The sequence below is a fragment of the Myotis myotis genome, unplaced genomic scaffold, assembly GCF_014108235.1.
Source record: "Myotis myotis isolate mMyoMyo1 unplaced genomic scaffold, mMyoMyo1.p scaffold_m19_p_4, whole genome shotgun sequence".
Taxonomy (NCBI): Eukaryota; Metazoa; Chordata; class Mammalia; order Chiroptera; family Vespertilionidae; genus Myotis; species Myotis myotis.
Genome location: NW_023416346.1, coordinates 32,801,411 through 32,815,459, shown reverse-complemented (window position 1 = coordinate 32,815,459; position 14,049 = coordinate 32,801,411).

Genomic DNA, 14,049 nt, shown 5'->3' with positions numbered 1-14,049 from the left:
CATTTTCTCCACCTCATTACATAAGTAAGTTCCTTCCCCTCTCTGGGTCTCAGTTTTATGATCTGTATATTGGACTAGAATCACTAGATCAGCCCTGTCCAATAGAAATATAGTGCAAGCCGGTGTGCTCTCCTTCCCAGGAGCATGCTCCCGCCTCCGCCACCCCCTTCTTCCATTATAGGCATGCATCTCCTAAACTCTAAGGGACCCCACGAGGCTTGCAACCAGGGAGCAATGGGCAGGAGCAGTTACAAACTCCCTGACCCTGTCCCCAAGGCCCTCTTTTCTCTGACTTCTTAGTGAACCAAAGCAGAGCAGCCTGGGCTCATTTCCCCAGCCCTTCATTGTTTCACTGTCCCCAACTTTAATAAACGTCCTCTAAAATAAAAAAAAAATAAATATAATGCAAGCCATATATGTAATTTTAAATTTTCTAATAGCCACATGGAAAAAATAAACAGGTATAATTAGTTCATATTTACCCTCTCAGGTAGCAATGGGGGAGCTACTAAAGAATTTTTTAACATTATTGAGGTATGATTGACATAATGAACTGCGCATATTTAAGGTGTACAGTTTAAATTTTGACATGTATACACCTGTGAAACCATTCTCACAATTGAGATAGTGAAGATATCTGTCACCCTCCAAAGTGTCCTGTGTCCCTTTGAAATTATGTTTAATATTATATTTTATTTAACTCAATATATAAAAATACTATTGTCATTTCTACATGTATTCAATTTGAAAATTATTAATGAGTTATTTAACATCTTTTAAAAATATTTTTATTGATTTCACAGGGAAAGGGGGAGGGAGAGAGCGATAGTAACATCAATGATGGGAGGGAATCATTGATTGGCTGCCTCCTGTACTCTCCCTACTGGGGATTGAGCCTGCAACCCAGCCATGTACCCTGACCAGGAATTGAACTGTGACCTCCTGGTTCATAGGTTGACGCTCAACCACTGAGCCACGGCAGCTGGGCAGTTATTCAGCATTTTTATACTAAGTTTTCAAATTCTGGTGTGTTTTACACTGATGGTGGGTCTTGTTTCACACTAGCCACATTTCAAGTGTTTCATAGTGACATGTGGCTGCTAGTGACTGTTTTGGACCACATATATCTGCCCGATCTCCGAGCACCCTTCACACTCTCTCACTGAAGGGCTCCCATGTCTATACCTCTTTCACACATCTGAAGTGTGTCATCATCTTTCATCTTCAGATTCCACAGCGCTCCTATCTGAATGGTCTCCAGGTTTGCGTTATGTACCTAAGGGGTAGTAAGCAGGCTGCCTTCCTGCATTCAAGGTGGCTTGAACCAAGCTGATGCTGCTGTGTGCACAGCCCTGGTGCTCGCTCCTGTGCAACTTGCCATCTGGACCCACAATCACCCCACCCCAGCTGAGACATCCAGGGGAGGGCCACTCATTGGGACCCCTCTTAGGCGATTGAATTCCAGAGCATGCTCTGTATGGGGCCATTCTGTCAACAACAGAGTTAGGCAGATTGGTTGTGAGGTATTACTAATCAAGTACAGAAGTTCATAAATGAGTGACTTTAAAAAAATATGTTTTTATTGATTTCAGAGAGGAAGGGAGAGGGAGAGAGATAGAGACATCAATGATGAGAGAATCATTGATCAGCTGCCTCCCGCACGCCCCACACTAGGGATCGAGCCAGCAACCCAGGTATGAGCCCTGACTGGGAATCAAACCATGGCCTCCTGGTTCATAGGTAGACGCTCAACCACTGAGCAACACTGGCCAGGCAAGTAACTTTTTATTACAAACAATGTTGGATTAAGGATTATCCCTATGATCAATAAGAATGGAGCCAGACTTCCCCCTAAACAAGGTCACTTTCATTCCAGGAGGCCTTCTTAGATGGGAGAAGAAGGGCAGGTAATAGCTTCTATGCTGGGAGTCGCACATGACTCCTCACCTGTCTTTCCTACGTGGAACCCTTGAGCAGCCATTAAGGATCATTAATAGGTATGGCCGTGGTAACTACAAATGTGGGATGGGAATTGTCACAACCCGAGTATGTCAGTGGCAGCACACCTGGAGTATGCTGCATGCAAAAAAGATTGAGAAGTCCTAGAACAGGGCACTAGGGTGGGATAGGCTGTCCAGAGTGAGGGGCCGCAGAGGCCTGGTGCCATACACTGAGGCACAGATGCAAGACATGGAAACTGAGCGATGGCCAGCAGGACTGTGCTGGGTGGGCCCCAGTGAAAGGGCAAGAGAGCAAGAATATCTTCCAGACGCTAACACTCTCAGAACCGGTCCCTCTTAGGGCAAAGGAAGCATAAGCCTAGGGTCAGGCAGCAAAAGAGCTATAGACAATCACCTTAGACTAGCCCAGCCTTCCTTCAGGCCCAAGAGGCGCCCTGCCATGGGTTGAGGGAGCTGCCTGACTTCTTCAGGGACAGGGAGAGAGGCTGGGAGTGGGGGCTGACTGGGGCCCTACAGCTCCCAACCTCTAGGACAGCCATGTGGGACCAGAGGGAAGCTGCATCTTTTGCTTTTGCAGCTGCAGCGGCAGTGAAGAAAGCGGGAGGGCATCCTGAGGCAGGAAATGCCTATCAGTGTCATCCCCAGCTGCTTCCGGCTTCCTTCTTCAAGGATCCCGCAGCTCCTCTGTATCCACGCCAACCTCTCTCCTGCCCCGAGTTCTGGCAGGCAGCTGTGCGCCAGCCCAGGGCCCACGTCACAGGTCCACTGAGGGGCTGTCAGCTCCCCATTGTTCTCAGGGTTTCTCCGGCATTCCTTTGGCTCATGAAAGGAAATGCCTGAAGCTTCCCCCCACCTTCTCAGAGATGCTTGCCCCCTCAAGGGACACTGCCTGAGTGGGTCTGGCTAGGCTGGTACACCTGCTGGAGGCCAAAGACCAAATCTGAGAGGTTAATTAGGCCTCTGTTTCATGGATTCACCCTAAAGGCTCCAGAAGGGCAGCTTTCCCTTCTCCCTCCTGAGCATATGCTGTTACCCCACAGTTATACACACAGCCACACTCCCTATCACCATCCTACTCATTTCCACACTGTTCCACACATGCCCTCATATGCACACCCCCATTCTTCTAGGGAAGCTGTCAGGTGTGGCAGGGGCAGAAGCTACTTTTGCTGTGGGCATGAACTGAGACTCTTCCAGAAAGCCTTCCCTGGCAACCCTATGTGGAACCCTTGAACCGCCATTAAGGATCACTAATAGGTGTGGCTGTGATAACTACACATGTGGGATGGGAGTTGTCACAACCCGAGTATGTCAGTGGCAGCACACTTGGAGTGGCAAACCTTACTGAGTGGAAGCTGTCCCTACCCCGACTCCCCAATCGCTATGTGCCAGGCTCAAAAGCCCTGCCCTCTTGGAGTTTTTATTCCAGTGTGCAGAGAAGACAACAAGTAAATGAACAAGTAAAATGTATATTATGACGCATTGTCATAAGTGCTCTGGAGAAAAAATAAAGGACAAAATGGGAAGACTGAGTAGAGAGAGGGTTTGCAATTTTACTTTATTTTTTTAAAATAGGTTTTTATTGATATTTATTTATTTATTTAGAGAAAGAGGAAAGAAGAGGGACAGAGAGAAATATCCATCTGCTTCCTCACTACTGGGGAATCGAGCCCACAACCCAGGCATGTGTCCTGACTAGGAATCAAACCAGGGGCCTCTAGGTGCATGGGACGATGCTCAACCAACTGAGCCACACAGGCCAGGGCTGAGAGTTTGCAATTTTAAATATAGTGGGTAGGGAAAGCTTTATTGGAAAATTGACATTTAAGCACATACTAAAGAATCTGAGGAAGTAGGCCATGCTGATATCCAGGAGAACATTTCAGAACAAGTGCAAAGGCCCTGTGGTAGGAATGTGCCTGGAATGAGCAAAGAGTAACAAGGGGGCCAGCGTATTTGGAGTGGAGGACTCAAAGGAGAAGCAGTAGTAGGTGAGACTAAAGATGTAATGCAGGCCAGATCCTGCAGGACCTTATTTGCTATTGTAATGAGGGAGATGGGAGCTGCTGGAGGGTTCTGAGAAGAGGCCTGATATGATCTTAGACGGTAAAGGATTATTCCAGCTGCTGTTTTGACAACAGACTGTAGGGAAAATAAGGGCAGACCCAGGGACACCAGTTAGGCGCTTCTTGAAATAAATCCAGGTGAAAGATGATGGTGTCTTAAGCCACAGTGGTAATAGTGGAGGTGATGAGATGTGAGAAGAATCTCGATATATTTTAAAGGTAGAGTTGACAGGATTTGTCGATAGATTAGATGGGAGGGAGTGAAAGAAATAAAAGAATTGAGGAGGACTTAAAAGGTTCACAACTGAGCCACTTTGGAGTTGCCATTTACTGCAGGGAGGTACAGAATCGGGTTTTTACTGGACTAGGGTAGAGAACCCGGCACTCAGTTATGGCCGTATTAGGTTTGAGAAAATTATCTGACATCCAAATGGAGCCGTGAGTGGGCAGCTGGGTACATGAGTCTGGAAGTGAGGTGAGAGACCTATACCTTTCCCATGCATGTTTTTATGCTTTTATGGTGCATTGTGTCTATAAACAATTTCTAGGATTGCTTTATGAGTGTTTAAATTTTATATAAATAATGGTAATACCATGTACATATCTTTTTGCAACTTGCTCTTTTTGCTCAACATTATGTTTTTGAGATTTATCATGTTGAAACATATAGTTCTTTCTATTCAACTCTATAAGTATTTCACTGTATAATTATGTCCTAATTTATGTTGCCATTCCCCCTATTAACAATAGATTTAGGTTGTATGGATTTCTGGATGTTTTTATTCTTCCATGGAGTGTGATGCAATGCTTTCTGGTGCTAGGCCCACAGATACTAAATGATTGAGTATTTCTGTTCACCTCTACCTGTGTGTCTGGGATTACCAATTCCCACACAATAAGGAACAAACCATATCTGTTTATTTCCTTGTGCCCTATTTATTAAGCTGGGCCCAACCACTTTTCTCCCTAATGGTATTTATTTGGTTAGCCACATAGCTCAGACTGCTGGAAAGTAACAGCCATGATTTGCACTTTTTCAAGTTACCCCAAAACTTAATGGCTTAAAACCATGAGCATTTATCTCATGGTTTGTGTGGATCAGAAATGGGGTGTGGACCGTCTGTCTTGGGGTCTCTCACAGGCTGTAGTCAAGGTGTTGCCGAGGGCTGCAAGCACCTCAAGACTCAAGTGCTGGAGGATCTCTTCCAGCTCACTCACAAGACTGTTGGCGGGAACCTTCAGGTGCTAACTGGCTGTTGAACTGAAAGCTTCATCTCTTGCCAGCTGTCAGCCACCCTCAGTTCCTTGCCATGTGGAACTCTCCATAGAGCAGCTCGCAATAAGGCAGCCGGCTTCCACAGCACAAGTGAGAGATGGTGAGAGTGTAAGAAAGACAAGAGTCACAGTCTTACAGTCTAATCTTGGAAAAGACAGCCTATCACCTTTGCCATATTCTATTCGTGTGAAGCCAGTCACTAGGTTCAGTCCACGCACTGGGAGAGGGATTAGACAAGGGAATACCAGGAAGCTGGGGTCATGGAGATCCTCACAGAGGCTGCATACCACAGAAATCAGAGGGCTTAGCTGGGGACAAGATCAATGGAGTCAAATGTCCACAGAGACATCAAGGAGGGTGGAGGGTGAGGAAGTAAAAGCCAGAGAGCAGGAATAAGAGGATGGATGGACTATAGGCTGAGAAAATGAAGGCATCTAACAGAGAGCATTTGTCTCAGAACTTTGGCGGTGAAAGTAAAGTGTATGTCAGTGGAGCGACATGTCAGTGGAAGGACAGGGAATCTCAGAGCACATTTTAAGGCCAAGGGGAAGGAGCCAGTGTGGAGCCAGACCCCTAGGACAGGAGGAAGGGCATCCTGTCATCTACCGCTGAGTGCACTCTAGGTTACAATTACTTTTACATATACATTCCTATTTGATCCTCATGTCAACCCGGTGAGCTGTTAACGGAGGTTATAACATCATCCCCATTTACAGACGAGGAAACAGGTGCAGAGTAGGGAAGTGGCTTTCCCACGATCAGATAGCCAATGTCTGAACCAAGACTAGAATTCAGGTATTCCGTCTCCTGGTGTTTCAAGTTCAGTGCTGGTTCCTCACTAGGCCCCAACACTTTCAGCATGCTATTCCGCTGCTCAAGAACCAACCTGGCTCCCTTGTGCCTATGAAATTAGGGACCTCTCCTCACCTCAAGGGGACTGAATGAAGGACTATAGTTTCAATTTAAGGCGGGGCGAACCACAGCTGGAAAGCAGTAAGAATCCCTTGAAGGTCAAGGGGCAGTCACTCAAATAGGGTGGCTTTGGGGTGTGAGGAGGTGTAGGGAAGACCCTACAGAGTGGTCTGGTGAGATATATGCCTCTGAGTCCATGGAACTCTGTTTGGACCCAATGAGGGTATGTGTGCAGGATTGCTGCCAAGTCCACATGCACCAAGCAAGGCCTCGAAGGGGAGGCACACAGCCCGGGGGGCTGACTTTCACTACAGAGGAGCTGTCCCAGTGAATTCCTCTCCCAGCCACTCAGCATCACTGGCTCTGTAGGCAGCTGACAAGTCCAGTGAAGGAGTTTCCATCCAGGTCTAGAAAGCACCAGTGAGATCTGGGCAGCTGCTTTTATCCAACCTCGCCATGGCCTGTCTTCCCCTTTCAGAGGGAGCCTGACCCCCTTTGGGCAACATTCGGAAACTCGCTGGTGTCCCTTCTGAAACTCCCTGCCTCGGGCCCCAGCCTGCCCCCCACCATGGCCTTAGCCCTTTCCCATGAAACCTAGAGCACCTTGAGACTGGGGGCGGTGTCTCTCCTAACAGGCAGGGGATCCAAGCCCTTTGTGAGCCGCAGGACATGCACAACTTACCCTGACATTGAGACAAGGAGTCAATGACAACCTACGGGTCACCTGGAACAACCTGAGCTACAGGATTCTGAAGACCTTCTAGAGCCTCATTTTTTTTAGATAAGAAAATTGAGGTACAGAAGATGGAGGGTGTTGGTCCAAGATCTCAAAGCTACTGAATGGCTGAGAAGGGGGGGGGGGAGCATAGTTTGAAGGAGACTTGATGCTAAGGAAGAAAAGACTGCTGTGCAGCTAAGGCAGGAGTTCTGAGCAAAGTGTAAAGAAGTTGATCAAAGCAATGTGAGAAGGCTTGGAAGTGGCACAGTAGGTATTTGACAAATGTATCATAAATAATAAAAACAATTGTTGCTGCAGAAGTAGGGGGAGGAACCAGGCCACAGAGCTAGAAAACTCTGCCCTCTCTGGGTCCTGCCTGGTCCAAATCAGTGAGATTTGAATAGCCAGTTGGAGCTTTCTTCCCATGTGACCCAACTGTGATCGGAAAGTGGGGTGGTGGTAAGGGGGGGGGAGTTGGAGGAAGGGAAGTCCCACTCTTACTTGGGATAAAGAACCCTACCCCCTTGTTTTCCCTTTCAATTTTCTTGAGTGTGGACTTGGTACCAAGCAGTATTAGAAACACACACACACACACACACACACACACACACGATCCCCTATGAGGCAGGAACTATCAACACCTCCATTTATAGTTCAGGAAACAGCTAGTAAGTGGCCATCTGGTTTTAATGCCCATGCACCTAACCAGTAGACTACACTGCCTTTTGGCTGAGAAGGGCAGCTTGTAATGGAGCTGCTGCCACTGATGGTGACATAACAGGACATGATTTGGGGTTGCCAAAGTCCTGCACACTTGCACACAACCTCTACATGTCATGGGGCCTGAGGTGCTCCAATAAACAGCCTAGTAAGCCATTAGCCACAATGAAGGTTTTGACATGAGTCTCAGAGCTCTGTAAGGACAGCAGGGCCCTAAGGAGACTGCACCATGGTGGGAATGTTTGAAAAATAAAGGAGGAAGAATGTACAGGGCAGCCTGTCTTTCTCTCTATTCACTTAATACTTATTAAGCACCTACTATGTACCTGTGCAGGGGCCTGGGGCTACAGCAATGAGCCAGAGAAGCATGTCCCTGCAGTCCCAGAGCTCACAATCTAGAGAGGGAGAGCAATTAGCAGTCACACTAAAGTGTGACGGGGTCAGTAGGGGGTCAGTGAGAGGGTTGTGGGGGCACCGAAGAGGGACCAAACCGAGGTCTAGTCCAACCCTGGTCTACTGTGCCAAGGAGAGACTCCCCCCAAGAACTTTTCACTTTCAACTGAGATCTTGCTTGATTTTCACCACAGCCCAGTTTCCAGAGAGGGAAACTGAAGCCCAAAAAGTCAAATGATTTGCTCAGGAACTCAGTCAGTGAGTCACAGAGCAGGCACCCAGAGTCAGTGCTCAGACTCCTGGTCCAATGTGTTCCCCGCTTCAGCAAGAGCAAATGCAAACAAGTTCTAATGATGGAGGGAGTTTTGCAATGGAGGAGAGGTGTGAGGCAGATAGGGTTTGAGGAAAAGTGATCCTACAGGACATGAAATCCAAAGGAGGGGACGGGTGTCCAGTGGGAGCGGTACAACCTGAGAGTTCAGTGCCCTTTGGGCCCTAGTGAAGTCCCAGGAAAGCCTCTAGCAGAGCCCCTACACTTGGCAGTTCCTGGGGCAGCCAAAGGAGGGCCATACCCACCAGGCTTACCAACTAGGAAGGCAAAACTGCTTGCTGTTGCCCCAGACCTTCCACTTGACAGACTTGGTGTTCATGACACCTGCCCCTGAGAGTCCATGGCAACTAGGAATCACTATCACTACCACCCCCGCCCCCCACCCCCCCGCCAAATCACAACTCACAAGATGTTCTTCTGCCTATTGTGGTCAGTAGCTCTGTGGAGCTGTGAAGAAATAGCGTGCACCCAGCCTTTAAGACTGAATGTAGCCTCCACTCATCTCAGGTGGGGCAGAGTTAGAAGTGGTTATTAGTTGTGGGGGTGCAGGTGAAAGACGTCTGCAATGCTTTGAATGCATCCATCTGCCTGAGCTCAACATCACCAGAGATAGGCCATGGTTCAGCATTCATCCCAGAATCCCCTCTGGAGCTAATCCAGAGGCATCCCAGTTGAAGAGATGCTCAACGTTTAATAGCCCTAGGTTTCAGTCAGCCCCTGAAGCTTCCAGTTTCTCACATGCTAAAGAAAGATCATTCTAAATAGCTTGTCTAAATAGATTGTTATAAAGAAATAAGATGACATCTAGCACAGAAAACATATTCTAGCAAAATGTCTAGCACATAATAGATGCTCAAAATGTCAATCTTGGGAGCTTCATTCTAAATATTTTTGCCCTCCCCCACAATGGAAACTCCTCTCTTCTCCACATCCTTATTTTAACAGAAGCCCCAGTGGGTCCTTGGGAGTTCAAAGAGCCCAAGTTAGAGGTCACCCAGAAGTTCCTGGTTTATTGGGAGTGACCCTACAAGCATGAGAGTCCTGGGTTTTAGTCCTGGCTATATTAATGGCTGGCCTTGATCAAGTTACCTGCCCTCTCTGGTTCCCAGTTAGCCTCTCCATATGGACTATGAGGGGCTGGCCTAGGCCAGAGGTTTTTCAAATTATGTTTCACAGAAGCCTAGGTGCTTTGGGGTACACTTGTGGTGGGAAGAGAGATAAGACTGAATGGGTGAGGCTCTGGACACCCCCCCTAATCTTGTTTTGATGGACTTTGTAAGCGCCAAAACTTTGAAAGTTGTGTGAAAACTCTGGCCCATGCTCCTGGCTTTGCTATGGGAAGATGTTGCCTTGGCTGCTTCCTCAGCCTGAGTGCACAAGCCCCGCAGCCTGGGAGCAACACCAAGAGATGCTCCCGACCTAAATGGTGCCCCAACTCCATTTTCTCCCATGCCAACCTGCCTGAGCCCTCTTCCTGCCCCAGTCCTCTCTGACAGTCACAACTTCCCAAACCAAGGCTGCTTTGGCCAAACACCCCAAGGAGAAGTATGGTGAGGGAGGCTGGGGCAGAGAGGGGGCCTTGGATGGGGAACAAGCCCTTGCTGGCTCTCCCTCCTTGGAAGAGAATGACAGGGGCCAAGCCCCCAGGACACTGGCCCCGTGGCCCACCTCCCAGAGCGTTCTTGCTGAGTGTGGAGGGTGGAGGTCTAATCTGCCTTTGGGACAAAGCCTACCTGGTGCTTGAGTGTTGTTGCCATGGAGACACAGAAAGATGTTATTAGTATCTTTTCAACTCAGTGGCCTTGTGTGGTCCAGTCCCGTGCAATCTTAGCAGTAGCACACCATCACCCTGGCAACCCATTAGCCTAGTGTTGTTACCATGGAAACTGCAGCAAGGTCGATCAGCCTGGGAACTTCCCTGAGGAGATGTGCTCTGGGGGGGTCTGCCCATGGCAGTGCCCACTCTGCAGGCCTCCCAATGGACAGTGACCCACTCCTCGGACACTCCAGGTAGTTCAGGATCTTTTCTGGAGCGAGATCAGACTCAGTGTGAAGGGAAAGAATTTGGCCCTGTAGTGGCAGAGCTATGCCTTGTTGCCATGGAAATACTGCTTTTAAATATCTCAAAGCACAGTGCAAAACTAACTCCTCCAGGAGATTGAGGCTGGCCGGAAAGGAGGCCGTGAGCCTGCTCTTCATTCACTTGTCCATTCAGTCATTCAGCATTTATTGAACACTTATTAGTACAATGAAGGCTGTGTATGGCCTGGGCTCTAACTATAGGAACCCCTGCTCACTCACCCTCCTCGGTAGAAAGAGGAGTAGTAAGGTGGGGGAGGCATCTTACTTCCTGATTCAATCCCCATTTGAGGAGAAGGTGTTGACACACCAAAGGGAATGAGATCAGAGGGTCTGTGTATGGACAGGGGTACTTTGGGAGAGTGTTTGCTTCCTTTTTAAAAAAATATTTTTTATTGATTTCAGAGAGGAAGGGAGAGGGAGAGAGGTAGAAACATCAATGATGAAAGAGAATCATTGATCGGTTGCCTCCTGCATGCCCCACACTGGGGATCGAGCCAGCAACCCAGGTATGTGCCCTGACCTGGAATCAAACCGACCTGGAATCAAACTGTGACCTCCTGATTCATAGGTTAATGCTCAACCACTGAGTCACTCTGGCCAGGCAAGTGCTTGCTTTCTATAGTCTTCTGTTTTTAGCCTACCCCCTGCATAAGTATTCAGGGAATTAGAATCTTTGTGTGGTCTGGGTCACCAAAGGCTTGGCCAGACATGGAAGAAGACAGGCTATCCTGGGAACCAGTGAGTCCCCATCACAGAAGGTATGCAAGCAGAGGCAAAACAACTGCTTAGTGAGTATTGTGTAGAGACCATAGAGCACAATGGCTAAGAGTACAGGTTCTAAAGCCAGACTGCCAGGCTTTAAATCGTGGCTCAATTGACTCACTATGTGACTTTGGGCAATTCACTTAAGTTTATTGAGCTTTGGTGTGTAAAAAAGGAATAAGAGTTTCTACCTCGTAGGGTTGTTGTGGGGATTAAATGAGTATAATATGTAGAGCACTTAGAGCAGTACCTAGCATATAAGTGCTCAATAAATATTAGCTTGCATTATCTAATGATAGCTTGGCCTAGGATTCTATATTCTTCCTGAACACCTTGGGGATAAAAAAGGGATTCTGGTAAGGGTGAGACTGTCCTGCTGGGGAGCTGGCTGAGGGGAGCACCTAAGAGCTCTGCACTCACCCCTTGCATGCTTCCAGCAATAATTTCCTTTTTAAAGTGGTTTTGGATTTAGTGTCTTAATTGAGCTTCAAGGCAACACAAGAGGTACAGTTATCATCACCATGTTATTGATAAGGCAGGTGACGCTCAGAGGGGACAGTGACACGGTTACCAAGTGGCAGAACTGAGATGGGAGCTTACCTTCTATCACACCATCTCACAGTCCTCCAGGCCAGCTTGTAGGGAGGACAGCAGTTGGAATGGGAAGTCATGCAGTGGGCAAAAGAGGAGCCCTGCCGGCAGTAGCCTGTGGAAAGCACAGGTTACTGTTTGTATTTCTACAAGGAGGAGCTGAGCTCAAAGGCCAGGGAGCAGAAGAGGGTCTCTCCTAGAAATGCTTCAGTGTGACTGGTATGCCCCACCCATGGGCAAAGGACAAGGCTAGGCCTGCTCCTGAGTGCTTCCCTGAACTTGAACTTGAATCCTCCAGAGCTCCCACCCCTCTGAGCTCACGCAGAAAGCTGGGCCTTTGGGCAAAGTCTAAGGGAGTCATTAGACTCTGATCTGACTTTTCTGTTCCCTACCTAATGGTTCAAGTATTTATCGGATGGCTAATAGTCTCACCACGGGATTTTGCTTGCTGGGACTGGTAAGGTGGACTAGTATTTTTATGCTATTTAGAGGGGTAAATAAGAAGGGCTGTGTTGTTGTTTTTTAAACACACACACACACACACACACACACACACACACACACACACACAGCCGTCTCATAGGCTTGAAGACAAGAGGAACACCTTAACTCATGGTCTCCTGAAGCTCCAGGTTAAAAACAACATATATTACCTGGAAGTGTGGGAAGTACACAGAGGTGACATTGAAAATCTTTAGTAACCAGCATAACATGTATAACATGGGCACCAACTAACTCCTAGCACATACAGAGGAAGAGAGCAGTCCCAGATTGAGCCTTGGCCAGGATCCCAGTGTTCCTTTAGGCCTCTCCTGTAAGCGCATGCAAAAATCAGTTTTGCTCATTGCCTCCAGCGGCTCTGCGATCTCCCGTAACAGCTGTGAGTCTACGTGATGTACCTGCTAGGGGGAAGGCTGGTGGAATAAGGAAATGCTCCTGGGGAGCCAGGCAGCCAGGGGACATCCTGTATGGATGTGGACAGGGCCTGACCTTTGCAGCCACAAGCTAGAGACCATCACCCTTGGGATCCTTGGATGGCAACTTCTGTTCCTCCTCCACCCACTAACATGCACAAGCAGTTAGTATGCACACAGACTTAATACAGTGAAAATGCACATACCTTTCCAGTCAGTGTTCACAAATACAGAATCCACCTCCACCCATTACCTATAGATGTACTCTCACCTCCTCTCAAATTATGGGCATAAACTCACACCCACGAAATCACTCACACACTCAGAATCCTGCACCAGAAGCAATTAAAAGAGTCTCCTTTGACAAACTCCATTTGACACCCCTCCACACACATCTTGGTTTTTGCTCTTTCTAACACCTTCCGTGGAATAGGACAGATGAAGTGGCCCTGTCCCAGGCTTGGCGCAGGCAGTAAGAAGTCCCTCCTGCAGTTCCCATAATCTGCCAGCAGGTGGTAGCATCTCACTCCACACTGACTTCCACCCAAAGACCTAGAGAAAGGGAGGCGGAGCACAAGGAAAGTTGAACTAAGAAGCTTTCAAAGTGTCTGGCCAGGTTAGCGGGCCTGCTTCCAGTCTGTGAAATGGGTTTAAGAACAAATCACGTCTGCTCTCTGCCTCCTGGGTGCTTGTCCTCAAGCTCTGTGCTCCCTCTGCCAGGATTTCCCTTTTCCTGCTTAATCTCTACCCACACTGAGGCCTGGGCTCCCACTTCTCAAGGAAACCTCTCTGATCATCCCTACCCCTCACCAACTAGATGGTGAGCTTCTTCTGTAATAAACTTCCTAGAGCCCTTACCACAGTCCTGGTCAGACATTCCCTTGTGATTTTTTTTTTAAATAATATCTGGTGGTAAGGAATGTGGTACATAGTAGGCACTTATTAAGCATTTGTCGAATGTTGAGGAATGAATGTCTAGCCTTTTACAGATGACAAAGCACTTTCATATGCAACCCAGACATCCTCTGAGGTAGGCATTTTTCTCCCTGTTTCACATATACATCCAAACATTTGAACTTCAGAAACCACCTGAGCCTCACTACAATACAAGCCTCTGAGGAAGCTAGGAATTATTTCCAAATTAGAAACAAAACTGAGGCTCAGAAAGGTGAAGTGAGCAACCCAGGCTGGGTACTTGGAGGAGTCAGGATTCTTAAGTCTCCAGATCCTGTGCTGGAAGGTATGATCCTTAGATTCCCTGTCACCACTGTGGGCGTGGTCACCTCCATCGGGATGATGGCCAATAAAGTGTATGGTTAGCAA